This window comes from Octopus sinensis, linkage group LG18, assembly GCF_006345805.1.
Source record: "Octopus sinensis linkage group LG18, ASM634580v1, whole genome shotgun sequence".
Classification (NCBI taxonomy): Eukaryota; Metazoa; Mollusca; class Cephalopoda; order Octopoda; family Octopodidae; genus Octopus; species Octopus sinensis.
In genome coordinates, this window is record NC_043014.1 from 23828640 (window position 1) to 23844856 (window position 16217).

General features: G+C 38.9%; 1 protein-coding gene across 4 annotated transcripts in view; it reads left to right on the forward strand.

Annotated features, from left to right (window-relative positions):
* The first annotated feature begins 1132 nt into the window (after window positions 1-1132).
* The window catches only part of LOC115221807, a 50362-nt gene continuing 35277 nt past the window's right edge, over window positions 1133-16217 (forward strand). For all 4 annotated transcript variants that reach the window (XM_029792041.2, XM_036510781.1, XM_036510782.1 and 1 more), the window contains exon 1: window positions 1133-1294. The gene's annotated coding sequence lies outside the window, so the exon portion shown is untranslated. The remainder of the gene's footprint in view (window positions 1295-16217) is intronic.

Genomic DNA, 16217 nt, shown 5'->3' on the forward strand with positions numbered 1-16217 from the left:
GGGCAACTTCAAAGAACCCACACAAGTGTACATAAAAGCAGGGTTGGAACCCTTCATTGATCCACCTCGGAAATGCTCAGTTCACCTGAAAAATAAGCTCAAGATGAACTCTAGAAGATGGAAGAAATGAGGGTCATCAAGTCTGTGAAACACAGTACAGATTGGTTTTCAAGCATGGCATATTCTGTTAAAAAGATGGATCACTTCGCATCTGTATCAACCCACAAAAACTTAATCAAGCACTGAAAAGATGCCCCCACAAAATCCTAACAGTGGAAGAGTTGAACACTCAGTTTGCTGGTTCTAGCGTTTCAGCAAACTAGATGCAAAGGCAGGATACTGGCCAGTTAATCTGGATGAAGAAAGTGCCCTGCATACAAGTCCTGCAACTTCTGCAACAAAAAGGGTTACCGGAAAAAATTCTGTCGTCAACGGAACACAAAAGATAGAAAAAGAGTACACAAAAAAATTCCACGATTTAGAATCAAGCAACAAGGCTCACACTGACTCAGAAGAGAACTGTGATCCCTACCACTACATACAAATTTCAAGCATACAAAATGAAGCACTTGCAACATTGGATATATGTCGACTGAAAGAAAAAGGGATCTTTTCGGTTTGAACGGCCATCGCCGCAGTGGCGAGCAGACGTGCTGATTGTGACCATTCTGTAAATTTATATATCGATACTACATTTTCCTGTTTTTAAGGCGATCACTTAGAGTACTCCCTCACCTCGTGGTAGTGATAATGTAGCTATTGTTTAACCCCAGGTCAGCTTTAATCGAGCAGACCTATGATTCAATGCATTTCAACCGTGACCACCTCGTCTTTTATTCACTGTTCTCGTATTTTCTTACCTGTTTTAAAGACGTTAGTGCGATTAGAGAGAATTTAGCTGCTATGTCTAGCAGGCGATGGGACCATATAAAAGCTGTCACATAGGCACGTGGTGATAAAGATGAAAATACTGCTTCCTTCAAAGTAGATATTAACTTTCAAAGCTAAAATGGCGACATGTCATGTGTTATCCGACATTCTGCTTGAAATTTAATGTGAATATATTAAAACATTCAGTTTGTTAATTTTAATTGTATAAGATTAAAAAAAATTAAAGTACGGTCTCAAACAATAGGTTCTTAGATCTGCTTTATCGAGCATGCGCAATTGAAAGGAAGTGCACTGATAGCAAAAACAAAAATAGTTTCCTAGAAATCTGTTTCATTTTCTTTCTGTATAAACAGACATTTATTAATATTGCGTATACATTTCTATAAACGCTGTTCTCTACACTGTAAGTTATTTATTTATTATTTTAAATCCTTTTGTGAGAAATAATTTCATATTTATCAAGCATGGCATTCTCGCGCGCACTCAAGTAAAGTTTCTGGCATTCTTCGAAAGAATGCCCGTGTTTTATGTCTTTATAGATATTCGTTTTCATGTTGCAATAAACAGGTCACCGAAATATTTCCAACATTAAGAATACATCAATTTCAATTATAGTTAGCATTTAAAAATCAAATTCAAGAATAAAATACTGAAATTTATATGTAAATATATACCTGAATTTAACAGTAAAAACATGTTGAAACTTCTAAGTATACATTATGTGCTGAAATGAATTGATAGGTCCACATATAACATCTCCAAGTACATCTTTCTTTGATGAAATTATGCTCATGTCTCATAGATGCAAATTTAATGTACAAATTTGTAATTAAATTATTGAATATTAATTGAAACGGCTATAAGAAGCTAAGTTGACCAATTTGTTAATAATAGTTAACTTATCTTCATTTTATTTTCTTCTTTTAACTATATATATATATATTGAGAGAGAGTACAGTAAAATAAACGTGAACTTTCGGCATCTTAATATTAATGTAGTAAAGCTAACTTTAAATATAATAAATTGCCTGAGTTTCAAAAAGACAAAGATCTTTTTAAAAATATCAGCTAAAATTTTGACAATATTTGAAAATAATGTATAAGATAATACTTTGCATTCTTTCGATATATATATTTTATCTTTCATTTCTTCCCAGTTCTCTACAGGGCAACGCGTGAGATAGATATAGAATGAAATTCTGTGATGTGATGCTTGGTTTGTTGCTGTATAAACCAGGTCAATTGTACACTTGAGTTTTGTATTTTAGCTCTATAGTTGTGTTGCTGTCGTTGTATGGGATTTAGTTTCAAAAGTTGTGGCAACACCAGCATATTGTCTCGAGATAAAGAGTGATGCGACTAGCATAAACACATAAAGGCTTATTTCGCCTCTGTACACGTAAACAAACCAGCTGAAACATCATTTGTAAAATTTTCGCGCTGTATTCTTGTATAACCATGTCTTTATATTTTGGTAGGCTTTACCCGTAATTCAAACAACATTCAAGTTGAAATAACAGAAATTGGCGAAGTTATGCCCAGAAATTATTTGCCAAAAATACGTTACAAGCATCTCCGAAGATCAAATAAAGGAAAGACTTCGCCCCCCCCCTTTTCTCCCAAATTTGTTTATTTAAAAGATTTTTGGTTTCCAAAAACCGTAACCGTAACTGCAGAAATGTTTTGAAACTTTTGTCCGAATCATAATGTCCGTATTTTTCCGCATACTTAGGAAAAAAAAATTCTTAAAAACAAATTTACAAAAATTTTTGGAAATTTTTTTCAGAATCCTCATCTCCGTATTTTCCCGCATATTTTGAAAAAATAAAATTCTAAAAATGATTTTTAAAAAATGAAGGAAATAGGGGTGGGGGTGGTAATTTAAAAATGCCGATTTTTACCAATTGTTTTGCAGATTCGTATTTCCCGTAGCCCAAAGGCAGTGGGGGGGGGGGGGTCGAAAAAAAGAAGAAGAATTTTAAAGAGGGGGACTTTCGGAAAAGTTCACAAGATCCGATTTTCCCGTCATGTATATTGATTTTTTTTTTTTTTTGTACTGAATCCCACGTTTTTGGTTATGGAGGATGAGATTCTGAAAAACAATTTCAGAAATCGCATTTTCAAAATTTCAATCCAATCCCCTCCCCCTTTCATTTTCCCCTTTTTCTGGAATTTTCTTTTTTTCTGAAATACGTAGACAAATACGAAGATTACGATAAAAAATTTGTTTGTAAAATTTCAATTTTTCAAAAATATATTTATGTGTATATGTATATATATATATATATCATCATCATCATCGTTTAACGTCCGCTTTCCATGCTAGCATGGGTTGGACGGTTCAACTGGGGTCTGGGAAGCCCGAAGGCTGCACCAGGCCAGTCAGATCTGGCAGTGTTTCTGCAGCTGGATGCCTTTCCTAACGCCAACCACTCGGTGAGTGTAGTGGGTGCTTTTTATATGCCACCGACACAGGTGCCAGACAAGGCTGGTGAACGGCCATGCTCGGATGGTGTTTTTTATGTGCCACCGACACAGGTGCCAGACGAGGCTGGCGAACGGCCACGATTGGATGGTGTTTTTTATGTGCCCACAGCACGGAGGCCAGTCGATGCGTTACTGGCTACGGCCACGTTCGGATGGTTTTCTTATGTGCCACCGGCACTAGTACCATAAAAATACAAATTCCATTGATGTTCATTGATTTTGACTTTGATTTTCACTTGCCTCAACAGGTCTTCACAAGTAGAGTTATGTGTCCCAAGAAGGAAGGTATGCACAGGTGGACTGACTACATCCCAGGTAGGGGCCATGGGTTATGACCTCACGTGTCCTGCCGGGTCTTCTCGCGCACAGCATACTTCCAAAGGTTTTGGTCTCTGGTCATTTCCTCGGTGAGACTTAAAGCGCGAAGGTCATTCTTCACCACCTCGTCCCAGGTTTTCCTGGGTCTACCTCTTCCACAGGTTCCCTCAACCACTAGGATGTGGCACTTTTTCACACAACTATCTTCATCCATTCTTACTACGTGTTCATACCAGCGTAGACGCTTCTCTTGCACACCACATCTGATGCTTCTTAGGTCCAACTTTTCTCTCAAGGCACTTACACTCTGTCGGGTATGAACACTGACATTACACATCCAACGGAGCATACTGGCATCATTTCTTGCGAGCTTACGCATATCCTCAGCAGTCACGCCCCATGTTTCACTGCCATGTAGCATGGCTGTTCGCACACATGCGTCATACAGTCTGCCTTTTACTCTGAGCGAGAGGCCTTTTGTCACCAGCAGAGGTAAGAGCTCTCTGAACTTTACCCAGGCTATTCTTACTCTAGCAGTTACACTTTCGGCACACCCACCCCCGCTACTTACTTGGTCACCTAGGTAATGGAAACTATCAACTATTTCAAGTTTTTGTCCCTGGAATGTGGTGGAAGATGGTCTCTGCGCATTTTCAGTCTTTATTGAACCAGAGCATCTACCACATACAAAAACTATCTTCCTAGTTAGCCTTCCTTTGACATTGCTGCACCTCTTATGTGTGCATAGCTTACACTTGGTGCATCTTATAGAGTTCCTACCTACGCCTTTTCTACAGATTGAGCAGGGCCATCTACCTGAAGGCATTTGAGATTTGTTTACCTTCCTACTTATTAGGACTTTGGTTTTAGCTAGATTGACTCTAAGGCCCTTCGATTCTAATCCTTGCTTCCACGCCTGAATCTTCACCTCGAGTTCTGATAGTGATTCAGCAATTAGAGCAAGGTCATCAGCATAGAGGAGCTCCCAGGGGCATCCTGTCTTGAATTCCTCCGTTATTGCCTGGTGGACTATGATAAATAGGAAGGGGCTGAGGACTGAGCCTTGGTGGACCCCAACCTCCACCCGGAATTCTTCACTGTACTCGTTGCACACCCTCACCTTACTAAGCTCTCACTAACCATTCATCTATCCCTAGTTTCCTCATTGACCACCAGATAAGGAATCGGGGGACCCTGTCAAAGGCTTTCTCCAAGTCAACGAATGCCAGGTACAGAGTTTTATCTTTGGCTAGGTATTTCTCCTGCAGCTGTCTCACCAGAAATATGGCATCAGTGGTGCTTTTCCCTGGCACAAAACCAAGCTGCATCTCGTCTAGGTTGACTCTCTCTTAAATCAGTTTGTAGCAGTTGACTATTATGCTACTACACCAGTCATTGGGTATGACTCCTTCGTCTATCACCTGGTTAACTATACGGGTGACTAGGCTATAGCCGACACTGCCAGATATTTTGAGCATCTCAGCAGTAATTCCTGATGGGCCTGGGGCTTTCCCTGTCTTCATGCTTCCAATTGCCTTAACTACCATGGAACTGTCAACTCAGATAGCTGGTCCCTCTGTTGGGTCGACATTCGGCAGGCTCTCTTTATCCCATTCATTCTCTTTGTTGAGCAACCTTTCATAGTGGCGTCTCCAAACCTCTCTCTTTGCATCCTCATTTAGCGCAAGTGAACCATCATCCATGCGAACACATTTCTCTCCTACCACATCACGATTCTCTCTCACACACTGTCTTGCAACACGAAACACCTCAAGTCTTTGGTCCTCACGGCGCAGAACATTGGCAATGTTTTTCTTATCTGCTTCCCCTCTAGCTAAATATACCTGTCTCCTAGCTTCTCTTTTCGCAGTCTGATACAATTCCCTACTACCACCTTTCCTCCAGTCCTTCCAAGCCTGTCTCTTGTCTCTAATAGCCCTGTCTACAACATTGTTCTACCACCACGTTACCCTGGGACGAGATGGGACTTTGCTCCATCCACAAATCTGGTCAGTGTCTCTCAGCAGATTGTCCCGTAGAAACCTCCAGTTGGCTTCCACATTATGTGATGCTATATCCCCTTCTATTTCGTCGAAAGCTTCGAGTAGAACTTCTCTAAATCTTCGTCCATTTACAGGATCTTTAAGTTTCCAGACTCTTCTCCTCCTATGTATATGTGTATATGTATGTATATATATGTGTATATATATATATATATATATATATATATATATATATATTATATATATATATATTTAAATAGGTGAATGAATTATCCTATGTTTATCGTTAGCATGGAAAATTCGTTTAACCGAAACCTGGGTAGCAAATTCACGTCAGAAATACGGTTGGAGCAACCTGTCCAAGGGTAGAAACTCCGGGTTCATGTACAGAAATTTGTGTGTTGTATATGAATAAATGAAAGAATGGAGTCGAACGAAGATGTTAACAAAATTCCTTTACTCTCGACATATGTTTCGAAGACGACATGTTTTCATTCCAAAAGAATAAAGGGTGCATTATGCAATCTTATCAGGATCTTTCCTGATGAGAAGATTGCATAATGCAATAAAACAAGACAAACAAAAATTTCGATGACTACCTACATGGTAAACAAAGCGATAATGAGTGTTTTTTTTTAAGAAACCGTTAGAAGAATTGACGTCAAAGATAGATAGTAGGAAGAGAAGGGTTAAAGGAATAATAGGTAGGGAACAAGTGGAGAGGGAAAGGTACGTTGATTGAAAGAATGTTCGAAGGCTTAGGAAAGAATCTCGCTATAGAAGTGGGGTGGACGTAAAGCTAATTGTTCAAACCACAGTGACTATCGTTATCATTTATATGAGTAGAAAGTATGTTTCTGCCAGTGTTTACATTTGTATGATTTTTCTATGAGTGTGTTTACTAGGGGAACCTTAGAGAAGAGAATATGGAATAGTTCAGAGTTACAAATGTTACAAAATCTCCTGCCCTTATCAAAAGGAAAGGATACAGAAGGTATGAACCAATCTAACTTGAAATTTATATTGTTGTCTTTAAGATGCCAAACTAATTTACTTAGCCCTGTACTATGTCGTTTTTTTACTATCCCTGAATGTTGAATAGTAGTTTGAAATTCTCTTGGATAACTGGGAAGTGGATGCTCCTATATAGAAGAAGATATTGGTACCGGAAGAAATTCTACACTAGTAAATAGAATTCTTAATCTTAGAATTACTAGACAAAAATTTAATTCTGTTGGGGTTGTCCTCCGAACCTGGAGGCTCTACCCTTGGACAGGTTGCTCCAACCGTGAATTTGCTACCCAGGTTTCGGTTAAACGAATTTTCTATGCTGACGATAAACATAGGATAATTCATTCACCTATTTAAATATTCTTATACAGTTTCCCTGAGAACCTGCTTACATAACCGATACCGCAAATGGAGTTGTTCAATATTAACGCCTCCCTTAAGGATATCCCTATACCACTGAAAAAAGCCTTCCTTAAGGAAATTATTAACAAGACCAATGCATTTATCATCCGCATCGGATGGCTCACCTTCTTCCACGACAATGAGGACCGAAACGGACCAGTAACGACGTCTCCCTTGAATATAAAAAACTGTTTAAATCGAGGGGAACTCCTCCACCTAATCCTAGATTGAAGAAATTCGAAGATGATCTTTGGGACATCGTAAAGAATATTAAATTTCATAAATCACCCCTCAGGAATAAGCACTTTAGATACCTCGATAACATCTCTAGAGATATAAACAGCTTGGATTCTATCCTGGTCGAATCGGATTAAACCGGCAACACATATAAGCTTACCAAGAGCCATTATTTGGAATTGTTCAAAAAGGAGATACATAAGAATTACAGGACCACCAGTAGGAATACTCTCAGGCAGGCCAACTTAGAAACTAAACAGATTATGGAAACATGGATTACAGATGAAGACGAAACCATTGAACTCTAGGCAACCCAGATTCATCTTAAAGGACCACAAGCAGAACTTTCATACTAACCCAGCATTGCAGCTTATATGCCCTTCCAGTTCAGACATTGGTACCCTTAGTAAATACATATTAGATAAGTATATCCCTATATTAATTAATAAATTAAAACTTAGCTTATGGTTCAATTCTGTTCAAGTCGTAGATTGGTTTACTTCTATTACTGATAAGGCTAACACTAAATTTATCCAATTCGATATATCTAGTTTGTATTCTTCAATCAACCCTATTATACTTAATAAGGCCCTATGGCACGCACACAATAAGGCAGGCCTCTCCAGGGAGGAAATTAGTGTGATATTGACTGCTAGGAAATCTTTCATCCAGTTCGATAGCAAGTTGTGGGTCCGTAGAGATACCCCTAATGCCTTTGATGTACTAATGGGAAGTACAGACAGCGCCCAGATAGCCGATTTGGTCGGAATTTATATTCTTTATGAAATGGCCGACCAATTCCCGGACATCTGTGGAGGTCTGTATCATGACGATTGTCTGCTTTACCTCCAAAACTTTTCGAACCAAAAAATACAGAAGGTTAAGAACAGATTAGTTAGGTTTTTTAGTAGAATGGGCTTGCACATAGTTTTTGACGAATTAACTAAAGCCAACTTCTTAGACATTACCCTCAATTTGCAGAATAACTCGTACTTCCCTTATCATAAACCTTCCACAAATCTTAAGTATATTAGCATTTTCAGTAATCATGCCAGGCCAATTACCGATAATTTAGTTAAAAACATCTCTGAGACTGTCCAAATTATCTGCTAATGTCGACATCTTTAACCAAAAGGCAGACTTCTATAACGCCGCCTTGTTAAGAGCCGGTTATAAGGAAAAAGTGTCATACATTGACTCAGCTCATTCTAAACCAACATCTGCTTCTCCAGATAGAAAAGTTACTCGTAATAGGAATAATGATTTCAATTCTAATAGTACCAGCAACCCTGTACATAAAATATATTCTTTACGGACTAGGGGAGGTAAGCGCCATGCAACCCCAAATTTCCAACCCTGAAATTTTCCCCTTACTATCACAAATAACACTAAGAACAATTCAAAGGCCACAAAAAACAGTATCTGGTTTGTAATACCTTTCGGAAAACAAATTAAATCGAACCTTCCCTTACAGTTCCGTGAAGCCGTTGCTAGGAACTTTCCCAGAAATTCTAGATATCATTCCATTATCAATTCCCACAAAGTCAGAATCGCTTTCTCTAACACTTTCACAAATTATATCTTCCCACAATACCAAGCTGCTAAACAAAGATTCTTCACCCGGGAGTTCCAACACTAATCTTGCTAATTCCAACCCATCATACAATCATAATAATAGGAATAGAATTAATAGTAACAACATTGGTAGCAGCGAAAGTGTTAACAATGATAATATTAATAATAGTATTAGTCGTGTTAATAACAATGGTAGTGTTGATGGTAACAACAATAACCGTATTATTGCCGGTTGTATTACTGGTTGTAGTACCATTAATAATACTAATAATAATAGAAATAGTGTAGTTGTTAGTGCTAATAATAATAGTAACAACAATCATAACAATAAAAACTTCATTTCGATCTCGGAGGACAACCCCAACAGAATTAAATTTTTGTCTAGTAATTCTAAGATTAAGAATTCTATTTACCAGTGTAGAATTTCTTCCGGTACCGATGTCTTCTTCTATATAGGAGCGTCCACTTCCCAGTTATCCAAGAGAATTTCAAACCACTATTCAACATTCAGGGATAGTAAAAAACGACATAGTACAGGGCTAAGTAAATTAGTTTGGCATCTTAAAGACAACAATATAAATTTCAAGTTAGATTGGTTCATACTGTCTGTATCCTTTCCTTTTGATAAGGGCAGGAGATTTTGTAACATTTGTAACTCTGAACTATTCCATATTCTCTTCTCTAAGGTTCCCCTGGTAAACACACTCATAGAAAAATCATACAAATGTAAACACTGGCAGAAACATACTTTCTACTCATATAAATGATAACGATAGTCACTGTGGTTTGAACAATTAGCTCCACGTCCACCCCACTGCTATAGAGAAATTCTTTCCTAAGCCTTCGAACATTCTTTCAATCAACGTACCTTTCCCTCTCCACTTGTTCCCTACCTATTATTCCTTTAACCCTTCTCTTCCTACTATCTATCTTTGACGTCAATTCTAACGGTTTTTAAAAAAAAAACACTCATTATCGCTTTGTTCACCATGTAGGCAGTCATTGAAATTTTTGTTTGTCTTGTTGTCGAGAGAGGCTCCCTTTCTTTCCTGATGAGAAGATTGCATAATGCACCCTTTATTCCTTTGGAATGAAAACATGTCGAGAGTAAAGGAATTCTGTTAACATCTTCGTTCGACTCCATTCTTTCATTTATATATATATGTATGTAAATGTTTAGTGCCCAGTCACCAAAAATTTTTTTTTTCACTATGTTTTCAATGACGGAGATTCCGATTGCAGGGGAAAAAAAACACATTTTCAAATTTTTAAATTCCATCCCCAAATTTTAAACTTTTATTTTTAATTTTTTTTTCAATCTACATAGGAAAATACAGAGATAAAGAATATGGGGGTAAAAAGCAGTGTGTGTCCCACTGTCTAAAAGTGAAAATGAACGGCTGTTTTGTCCGTTTCCGACTGCGTAAATGCATAGTGAAACAGCGAAAGGATCATGGCATGTGAAGCCTTCATCATGAAACTCGATATACTAAAAATAACAGCTAAATATCTAGAGAATTTTTGTGTATGTGTGCGTGCAACAATTTCTACAGCTTATCTAAATGAACAGAGAAAGAAATGCACAAAATATATTTTACATACCTGTCATATATGTCAGTTTTTTTTTTCTTTTGCTTTAAAGGTAATCGATTCTGATAGAAGTAATTACCTTATTGTCAATTCATTGGAATAATCCCAACAAAATACTACAAGTTTAGTCACTGGCTCAGCATCTATGTCTTTATAATGGTAATTTGTGCCATTTGAATAGTGTTTCTATGAAATTTCATCAATATATATCCATTTTCCTCAAACTTATGAGGGAAAAATTGGATCTTGTGAATTTTCCAAAAGTCCTTCCCCCGCACATTTGTTTGCGCAAATTTTATTTTTCATATTGTTTTCTACACAGCTTTTAACACCTAGCAGGCTGGGTTTTTTTGTTTTCGTTAACGGGAGTCTATCTTTATATTAACCCAGTTTTTGCCATTGTGTAAAAATTTCTTTTAATACAACATAAAAATGAAACTAAGAGAAAAAAGAATGTTTTACTTGCTGCAATTGCCTTTATGTAATTCCCATCGACTTCAATTTTTGCATAACCATTTTTTTCATCTTCCACACATAACAAAAATACAAGCATACATCAACTCAGGTCAGCAATCGGTTTCAAAACATGTGGCTTCATTCAAACAACAATGTAACAGGAAAAATTATTTAAAAAAAAAAATTATTAAGCATAGGACTGGCTGTGTGGTAAGTAGCTTGCTTACGAACCACATGGTTTATGTATGTGTATGTCTATGTTTGTCACCCCCAACATCGCTTGACAACCGATACTGGTGTGTTTACGTCCCTGTAACTTAGCAGTTTGGCAAGAGAGACCGATAGAATAAGTACTAAGCTTACAAAGAATAAGTCCTGGGGTCGACTTGCTTGACTAAAGGCAGTGCTGCAGCATGACCACAGTCAAATGACTGAAACAAGCAAAAGAGAGCTTATATTGGGTTTTAATAAATGGTTTGTGCATATTTTCACATGTATTTTATTTGATTTTTCCACTTCAGTATTAGTTTTTAGATGTCTTTTGCTTTTAAATTTTTATGCTTTATCTTCATTGAAGTTGATGTAAATTCAGATAAATCTATTGCAGTTAAGGTATATTAAAAAAACCCCAAAATGGCCTCAATAAAAAAACGAATCCAATAAAATTAAATATTCAGGAACACTGTTATGGTGCTGTGAGAAAAGGAAATATTTAAGTAGCATTCTTTACTAATCAAATGTTGAATAAATAGGAAATCCTTATTGTGGTCACTTAACATACTTTGTTTTGAGCTAACAGGAGTGATCCCGCCACCAGTAGTCAAAAACAAAAAATCTTTTAACATGGGCTTAAGAGTGCTAAATAGTGATATACATTGTCCACTAATTACATGTAGACTTGACAACTAAGACGTTAATCTAATTACTGGACATTTTGTCGACCAAAGACAAGCATATTTCTAAAAATTGAAAAACAAAAGGAAATTATAATCTGCTAGAAATACCAACCAAATTTCCACAAATCATACCCTCTGTCTTAAAACATTGTTTTATGGCATTATTGTGCAGTATAGATCCTATCAATTATTTAACTTTCATGTTGAATGTTAAGTCCCTTTATCTAAACGATATATATATCATCATCATCGTTTGACTGAAGTCTGGAGAGCCAGCAGCTGCACCAGACTCCAATTTGATCTAGCAATGTTTCTACAGTTGGATGCCCTTCCTAATGCCAACCACTCTGAGAGTGTAATGGGTGCTTTTTATGTTCCACTGGCACAGGAGCCAGTCAGGAGGCACTGGCCACAGCTATGATATTGGTTTTATTTGACTCAGCAGGTCTTCTCAAGCAAATCATATAGCCAGACACATCAAGGGTACTCTTAACTGGGCTGGACATGCATAGCTGTGATCTCACTTTAGTTGCTGGGTCTTCTCAATTACAGCATATCTCCAAAGGTCTCAGTCTCCTGTCATTGCCTCTGTGAGGCTCAGTGTTCGAAGGTCATGCCACCACCTCATCCCATGTCTTGCTGGGTCTACCTCTTCCACAAGTTCCTTCTACAGTTAGGGATTGGCACTTCCTCACACGGCTGTCCTCATCCATACGTAGTACATGACCATACCAGTGCAATTGTCTCTCTTGCATACCTCATTTGATGCTTCTTATACCCAACTTTTCTCTCAGTGCGCTTACACACCGTTGTGTATGCACACTGACATTGCACATGCAGCAGATCATACTAGCTTCATTTCTTTCAAGCCTACGCATGTTTTCAGCAGTCATGGCCTGTTTAACTGCCATGTAGCATGTCAGTTCATACACATGCATCATACAGTCTACCTTTCATTATACACATATATACATATCATCATCATCGTTTAATGTCTGTTTTCCATGCTAGCATGGTTGGATATATATATATATATATATATTTATCTTTTGAAGTGACACTTTATATATGGTGAATTCAAAATAACCCATTATCAGGTATATATATATATACCTGATAATCAGCCGAAATTGTGAGGATGATCCAGTTCTTGACTGAAGATTAAAGGCTTAGAATAACCTGTCTGTGTTTTTTGCATCGTCTTCTGGATGTTTTGCGTTCTTGTCCCATTTTGTATTTCTTTATATTTTATATATATATATAGATATCATAATCATCATCGTTGTTTAACGTCCGCTAGCATGGGTTGGATGGTTCGACTGGGGTCTGGGAAGTGTTTCTACAGCTCGGATGCCCTTCCTAACGCCAACTACTCCGTGAGTGTAGTGGGTGCTTTTTATGTGCCACCGGCATGGAGGCCAGTCGGGGCGGCGCTGGCAATGGCCATGTTCGGATGGTTCTTTCACGTGCCATCGGCACTGGTACCACTACTATAATTTCCATTGATTTTTGAGCGATTTCGATTTCGATTCCACTTGCCTCAACAGGTCTTCACAAGCAGAGTTTTCTGTCCCAAGAGGGAAAAGTATGTATAAGTGGGCTGGCTACATCCCAGGTAGAGGCCACGGGTTATGGTCTCATTTGTCCTGCCGGGTCTTCTCATGCACAGCATACTTCCAAAGGTCTCAGTCACTAGTCATTGCCTCGGTGAGATCTAATGTTCGAAGGTTGTGCTTCTTTCACAGGTTCCCTCAACTGCTAGGGTGTGGCACTTTTTCACACAACTATCTTCATCCATTCTCGCCACATGACCATACCAAGGCAATCGTCTCTCTTGCACACTACAACTGATGCTTCTTAGGTCCAACTTTTCTCTCAAGGTACTTACACTCTGTCGAGTATGAACACTGACATTACACATCCATTGGAGCATACTGGCTTCATTTCTTGTGAGCTTATGCATATCCTCAGCAGTCACGGCCCATGTTTCACTGCCATGTAACATGGCTGTTCGTACACGTGTCATACAGTCTGCTTTTTGCTCTGAGCGAGATGCCTTTTGTCACCAGCAGACGTAAGAGCTCTCTGAACTTTGCCCAGGCTATTCTTACTCTAGCAGTTACACTTTCAGCACACCCGCCCCCGCTACTTACTTGGTCACCTAGGTAATGGAAGCTATCAACTACTTCTAGTTTTTCTCCCTGGAATGTGGTGGAAGTTGTTCTCTTCACATTTTCAGTGTTTATTGCTCCTGAGCCACATACAAAAACTATCTTCCCAGTTAGCCTTCCTTTGACATTGCTGCACCTCTTATGTGTCCATAGCTTACACCTGGTACATTTTATAGAGTTTCTACCTATGCCTTTTCTGCAGATCGAGCAGGGCCATCTACCTGAAAGAGTTTGTGATTTGTCTACCTTCCTACTTATTAGTACTTTGGTTTTAGCTAGGTTGACTCTAAGGCCCTTGATTCTAATCCTTGTTTCCCCACTTGAAACTTCTCCTCGAGTTCTGTTAGTGACTCGGCAATTGGAACAAGATCATCAGCATAGAGGAGCTCCCAGGGGCCTTGTGTCTTGAATTCCTCCGTTATTGCCTGGAGGACTATGATAAATAGAAGGGGGCTGAGGACTGAACCTTGGTGGACCCCTACCTGTACCTGGAATTCTTCACTGTACTCGTTGCCAGCCCTCACCTTACTGACAGCGTCCCTGTGCACGGCTCTCACTAACCATTCATCTATCTCTAGTTTCCTCATTGACAACCAGATAAGGGATCGGGGGACCCTGTCGAAGGCTTTCTCCATGTCAACGAAAGCCAGGTACAGGGGCTTATCTTTGGCTAGGTATTTCTCCTGCAGCTGTGTAACCAGAAATATAGCATCAGTGGTGCTTTTCCCTGGCACGAAACCAAACTGCATCTCATCCAAACTGACTCTTTCCCTAATTAGTTGGGCTATGACCCTCTCCGTGACCTTCATTACCTGATCCAAGAGCTTGATACCTCTGAAATTATTTGTATCTGAAGCGTCACCTTTTCCTTTGTAGCAGTTGACTATAGTGCTGCTACACCAGTCATTGGGTATGACTCCTTCGTGTATCACCTGGTTAACTATACTGGTGACTAGGCTAATGCCAACACTACCAGATATTTTGAGCGTCTCTGCAGTAATTCCTGATGGGCTGGGTGCTTTCCCTGTCTTCATACTCTTAATTGCTTTAACTACAAAGGTACTGTCAACTCGGATAGCTGGTCCCTCTGTTGGGTCGACTATCGGCAGACTCTCTTTCTCCCATTCATTTTCTTTGTTCAGCAACCTTTCATAGTGTCGTCTCCAAACCTCTCTCTTAGCAGCCTCATTCAGTGCAAGAGAACCATCATCCATGCAGACACATTTCTCTCCTACAATATCACAATTCTCTCTCACACACTGTCTTGCAACACAAAATACCTCAAGTCTTTGGTCCTCACGGAGCAGAACATTGGCAAATTTTTTCTTATCTGCTTCCCTTCTGGCTAAATAAACCTGTCTCGTAGCTTCTCTTTTGGCAGTCTGATACGATTCCCTGCTACCATCATTCTTCCAGTCCTTCCAAGCCTGTCTCTTTTCTCTAATAGCCCTGTCTACAACATTGTTCCACCACCACGTTATTTTGGGTCGAGGGGGGAATTTGCACCATTCACAGATCTGGTCAGTGGCTCTCAGCAGGTTGTCCCTTAGAAACCTCCAGTTGTCTTCTACCCCATGTGAAGCTATATCCCCTTCTACTTCGTCAAAGGCTTCAAGTAATACATCTCTAAATCTCTGTCCATTCACAGGATCTTTAAGCTACCAGACCCTTCTTCTCCATGTTGGTCATCCTCTTAGTCCTGATCCTAAAGTCACTAACTACCAGTCTATGTTGTGGGGTACATTCTTCACCTGGGAAGGTTTTGGCATTTATAAGCAGCCATCTCTCCCTTTTCCTGGCAAGGATGTAGTCAATTTGGCTAGTATGTTGGCCCGATCAGTAGGTGGCTGGTAGGTTTCCTGAAGTTAGTGTTGCAAACTAAGACAGAGTTTAGAGAATACATAGGTGTCTGTGTGATAACACTTTAATGGATGAATCAATGAATATGTTGGGTTGAGGAAATGCGTGGACTAAGCACCTCTAACTAGGAAGAGGGTCTGCTAATCATGGTTTAACGAGAGACCAAAAAAATAGGTTTGAAAAATCTGAGAAAGACAAATTTTAGGGAATAGAGAAGTGGCTGTGTGATAAGACTTTAATAGTTGAGAGAATCAACGAATATAAGGTTATCTTAGGGAACAACAAGGAAGACAAGACTATCGAAAAGTATATTTACATGA